The sequence below is a fragment of the Bombus fervidus genome, chromosome 2 (assembly GCF_041682495.2).
Source record: "Bombus fervidus isolate BK054 chromosome 2, iyBomFerv1, whole genome shotgun sequence".
Taxonomy (NCBI): Eukaryota; Metazoa; Arthropoda; class Insecta; order Hymenoptera; family Apidae; genus Bombus; species Bombus fervidus.
The window spans coordinates 5,767,272-5,773,060 of NC_091518.1; the positions used below are offsets into that span (position 1 = coordinate 5,767,272).

At 35.2% G+C, this 5,789-nt stretch overlaps 1 long non-coding RNA gene across 1 annotated transcript; it reads right to left on the reverse strand.

Moving 5' to 3' along the window:
* Positions 1-481: 481 nt before the first annotated feature.
* Positions 482-1,624, reverse strand: LOC139994558 (uncharacterized). The gene is made up of 2 exons (XR_011801670.1): positions 1,388-1,624; positions 482-1,298 (listed from the first exon to the last, which is right to left on the reverse strand). It is a non-coding gene; the product is annotated as an uncharacterized lncRNA (long non-coding RNA).
* Between the last annotated feature and the right edge of the window lie 4,165 nt (positions 1,625-5,789).

The following is a 5,789-nucleotide window of genomic DNA, read 5'->3' on the forward strand; positions in this document are numbered from 1 at the left end:
CCGTGGGTAAAAGCATTGAAAGAAAAGAATAGAAACTAAACATCGAGCTTATGCAATGACAAAATTACTTTTCATAATTTTTCATCATTTATTTAAAGTAGATACATATACAGTATTTTATTTGGTACAGCAAAATGCTGTTTAGATGAATATTAATTTTGAATCATTATTAAACATATATTTCTATTTTCAACAGAAAAGTTTAATAACATTACAATTTTCAAATCAAATATGTATACATATATTTAATACTTTTATATTTCACGCGTATATTGGAAAGCAACTTTGTTTTTAGTTTTTCTAATTCATTAGAAAATTGTTTAATTATTAATACTCTCTATGATATATGTAAATAATATCATGTCCAAAATATTTTTCACAACTGAAACTTTTCAATGTTATTAAATTTTTTATTGGTAAATCAAAGTTATAAATGTGATTTTAAAGTTTACAAAGGCTTTTAATAAAAATGAAAAAAGTATTTATATTATATGATATTTATTAGACATTAGTTAAACACAAAATAATAATAATATAATCATAATAATCATATATCTAAGACGAAATTTTGTCTCGATTATTATTATTGTGTTACTGCTTTTTGCTTTCATCTCCTTTGCTGCTCGGCCCGTGAGTCGAGTACGCGACCGCATTAAGGAGGGCGAGAAAAAGACAGAGACAACTGAGTCCGGGCTATTTTTACACGATGACGTCACACAATGAATTCTAACTTTTCGACTAAAGCGGCGTACTGAGGACAAATCGAGCAACAGTGTCCGATCATTAAAAGCCTTACCATCACCGCGGGAATTTCCAGAATTGTATATACGACAGTGCCACCAATAGAATCTTGATTGATCTTGATTTTCAGTTCCGCTAACATATCCATCACGTCGAAGAAACGCCGAAAACGTTCGCCACACACCATAAACATTTTGCATTTTCAGCAATGTGATTCAAAAGCACGGCCTTTCACGCTGGCCCCTTTTACTGATAGATGTTCTTTAATTTTAGTCAAATCTCTCTTACAGTCTCATACCTCTTTATCTGCTTAATTTTCAACGGAATAATGAGCACAAAATTCGAATTCAAATCGTTCTCGATTTATTTGCCGCTCCTTGCACCGATGCTGCGCCGCCTTGCATAAATTCTGGCTTGGGAATCCTACCGCTCACGTACCTCTATTCATCCTTTTTTGTTAAAACCGCACGCATTTAAAGTTCCACGTGTTATACTTCTCTTTATCGAGCACTTCGAACCTCATTCCCATTCATTTCTGCGATGCAACGAAGAACTTCCTGACTCAAGGATTGCATTTATAATTTAAAAAATTGTAATTTGCATTAGATAACACGTGTTCTAAGAATTTTTTATTTTTTGAGATTACCATGTGCCTCGGTCAGTAACCTGTTCCAGACGACGTGCGTGGCCGCAATAAACAGACTGAACGAGCCCATGCCCATTAACAAAAACCAACGGTTTAGTCGCTAATCACAGAGATTTTTAACATTTATTCCTCTGGCAGCCGAATTTATCATTCTTCCTTAGTGTTTATTACTTTTTACTAATTCTGTAATCCAGTCTTCTCTATTCTCTAGTCAGAACCTGCTATAAAAAGCTCGTTATTTTAATTTGATAACTTAAATTTGTAATATATTGGACTATTCTCGCAAATTTTAAATTCGCTTTTCTTCGACTTATGTTCTAATACACGGGTAATAAATCAGCATAGATTTCTTTTTTGATTACTTATATACAATATTGTAAAAATATATAACATAACATATTTATAATACGGTTGATAGATAACAAAAATAAAAGATTCAGTGATTTGAAATTTATTAAACGTACAAAATTTGTTAACTAATTATGTACTGTTACCTGAGCATTATAAGATAAACCGAAGAAGAATATACATTTTCAAGTGTGCAAGAATATTGGGACATATCAATTTACATTATCAAACTAAGATAACGAGTTTTTTTCACAGAAGTATGATCATTCCTGGAATGAACTGCATCGTAGAATTAATAAAAAATAACCTCGTAGTAGCAAACAAAATATCTCCTGTCTTTCACTGTCAATAATACATTGACCTTTAGCCTATACATAACAAATTTTTAACAGTTTTTCCTGTATTATACATGTAAAACGAAAAAATCCAAATAAACCAAAAATATAAACTCTATTTCCATAGGTCTCAAGTGGATTAAGGGGCACTGTTTAAGAACAAAAAACGTTAAACCGTTCTATCCTTAGAAGGTTTCGGTAGTAAGAACCTTATCACAGTTTTTGCCTCGTTCCTTATGACCCGATTGTTTCGTTCGTCGCATTTGTTTTTCTAACATCTGGAAATCGACAGCTTCGTTTAGCAGTTTCCGACATCGTTGGCGCCGGTACTGTGGCTCGATCGGCAAACTCCGGACGGCCATAGTTCTTCGACAAATCATAGTGAACATCGGCGAGCGGCCATTGTTTACGCTTCCACGTCTGCCGTTGACTTTTTTTGTACCTTAATCGTTCAACCTGTTCAGACCTCTAGGGGCACATGAGTAGAGGACAATTCAAATCATGCTGTTGTGTTGCCACCGAGTATCAAGATCGTTAGGATACACGTAATGTAATAATAACTAAACTCCGGGCAAAACAATGTCGTCGCTACGTGCAACCGCCGAATAAAAAAGAATTTGAATTTTCCGACTCTCCCCCGATCAGTATAAATAAACGGACGCAACCGTAGAGAGTTCAGTTATCCAAGAGTTATGAAGCAGTTATCATCCAGTTATCTAAAAGTTATCGATCAGCATCTACGAGTATCTATCGAGTATTTATCAGCGATCATATTTTGCGACTTATACACTGTACGAGCGTCACAGCGAATATTGTCTGTATACTAATTTATTTACTTATTTTAAATATATTCGACGGTTTCAACAACGAGCAATCTCGTTTAATAAATCTCACGATCAAACATCCTCTACACAAGTCCTCTACAGACCTCTGCGTATTCCGGAAGATTCAAAGGAACCAATAGAAGAAGAGCACGCAGGCACATAAACTGGCGAGCCATGCTCAGCTCATGTCAATTAATCACTTAATCATCGAAAGCTCGGAAAATTCAGAAGAATACCAAGTACGTGCGTCGCCTTTGTCCACGCGTTGTCGACTCCAATTTAACAATCGGCACGGTGAGTCGCGCTCGCCTCACCACTGCTTTTCGTATCACATTCCGCGCTCGGTTCATGTGCGGTCCCCGTCGCGATTTCGCGTCACAGTTTAATCCGTTTCAAGTACGTGCTCGTGCTTGACCCGAACTCATGGCCGCGCCCTGCTTATCGCAATCATAAGTCTAAACCAAGTTTCGTACCGTGTATCATACCTTTGTTAAGTTTTTGTTTAAACAAAATTTAATGTTGTTACAATATATGTCGCGATTATTCTTCATTTAATCTAAATTCTTTTCTTAGCATATCGTTGATGCCCCGGTGATATCTAACGGGCAACATAACTAGCGCTCGGAAGAAAGCCTTATAAATAAAGAAAGGAAAACAAGTATCACACTATACCACAACATTTACAGAAGGCTACAAATGTTCATAGGCGCATCACGCTACAGTTATTTAGAATTTAAGCTAAACATATTAATTATTTATATTGTATGTTTGTGTTGCAGTGCGAGATATCATTTATGCCTTGGAGAGCAACTTAATGCAATCAAATCTGTTTAAAGCTTAAACGTGTTATGTGATTACCGGCAGTCAAAATGAGGTTATGTTTGCGTAAACATGTGATTATCGTGAAGAGGTCCTCTTGAATCGTGGGCACATCCATGAGTGTATCATCGAACGATACTCCGGAGTCGATTTTGGTGGATTAGGCTACTTTGTTTATTTATTTTTCTGGTCGAACTATTTGATTTACTCACCACGTGATGCGGAAGATGAGTGACTCCGCGTGAGTCACAATCATTCTTCGTCATGTGCCCTAGCTGTCCTATAATGATAGTCTAATAATGTATCTGGCCTTCCTACGTGTGTTCAAGCGGTAATGTTCTTCGTAAGCGCATTCTTCAGTGGGATGTATAGCATGCGAAGTTCTCTCTTCGATATACCAAAACATATTTAATTGTAATTGTAAGTCGCCTAGCGTCACATGACAGAGTGGTTGTAGGAGAAGTTCATGAAAACAGTTCTCCGCCCAGAATCTAATCTAACAGCGGTTTGGTGCGCGGGTCGGTTATTTGAATCCAATCTACACATGCTAAATGTCAAAATATTTGTGCGTTGAGTATTCCGTCAACTGTTACAAGCTTATGACATTTCGTTTCAACTAGTTGTACGTCCCGAAGAATTTTTAAAGCACTATAACTCATGGATACCATCAGCACACAGAATGCGATATCGGAAACTAGTGAGAATGTCACGTATTGTGTGAAATTCGTTATTCGCGGTCGTATACGTGTTTAGGTAAAATGATTCTCAATAAAGAACATATTCAATTATGCATATGTAAAATAAAAAATTCACTAAAAGCCATTAATTGATTTGAAATAGTGGACTACTGAATTAATTACTCAGTTATGTATTTAGTTATAAATTTAAGTTTAAATTCAAGGTCTTTTATAATACAGGGTGTTTGGTAAATACAAGGTGTAGGTATACTATTTGAGGGGTAATTCTTGAAGTTAAAATGAGATGAAACTTAAGAATAAAAAGATTGCGTGTTCGGCTTTATCTTTTAGTTATTGACAATTAAAAATTATCCGAAATATCCCTGTATGCCATAAACCTCCTTACATGAACGAAAGGAGGCCAGCCTAAGCAGCGGAGTGCACAGGGATCATCAAATCGAACGATACATGGACAGCAGCTTACCTCGTATAAGTTGTGGAGAAGAAGATTATGACGTTCGAAAATGTAACTCGTGCTTACTCATTAAAATTCATAACAATATATCGAAAACCCCTCTATTTTCGAGAGGGATTAATTAAATTTTAGAGAAAATTAACTTATTAGAGAAGTTTCCTCTAATCCTTTGTTTCCATAAATAAGTAATAAATAATAGCATATATAAACAATATTTATACAAATTTCATACACTCACCGCGATCATCCCGTCTGGGGTTATTCACAGAAAAATCGCATATGCATCAAGTATTCTTGAGATGCTACTAAATATGGTCGAGCACTGTCTTATGTGAACCACATACATTTTCTACACAATTTACTGATCACTGCATATTGCAATGTTCACATATATATACATGAAATAAAAATTAAAAGAAAGACAAATTAAGAGAAACTACAAAAAAGAGTGTGCAATCGAGAGATTAATAAAGGTGTCGTTTTATAGAGTAATGTGTAATAATACAAATTAATGTACGACCAAATGAATATTTATATTTACCGCGTTGAATAGCTCCTTTAAGATTTCGCTTTCATTGCTGAAATGCTACTATGCTTGTAAGGCAGTTCTAATCATTTTTAAACACATTTGGTGAATAGCCTGTTCGTTTTCGCAATAAGCATACCCAACTATGTCTTAAAGAGGAACCACTCAGGTATCATAACTGGCTAATTTCGAGACAATTATACAAAGAAAACGGAAGCGTTAGCAAACATTATCGTAATTTTCTTCTGTATGAACTCTTCATTACTACCTTGTTACGTAATATGTTTTAGTGATTTTAGAAACTTAGTAAGAAGATGAAACAGTTCTGGAAGGACAGAATCATTTCAACGGCCAAACAGAAACATTGCGAGGATTGTATAAATATAAATTTTAAGTTA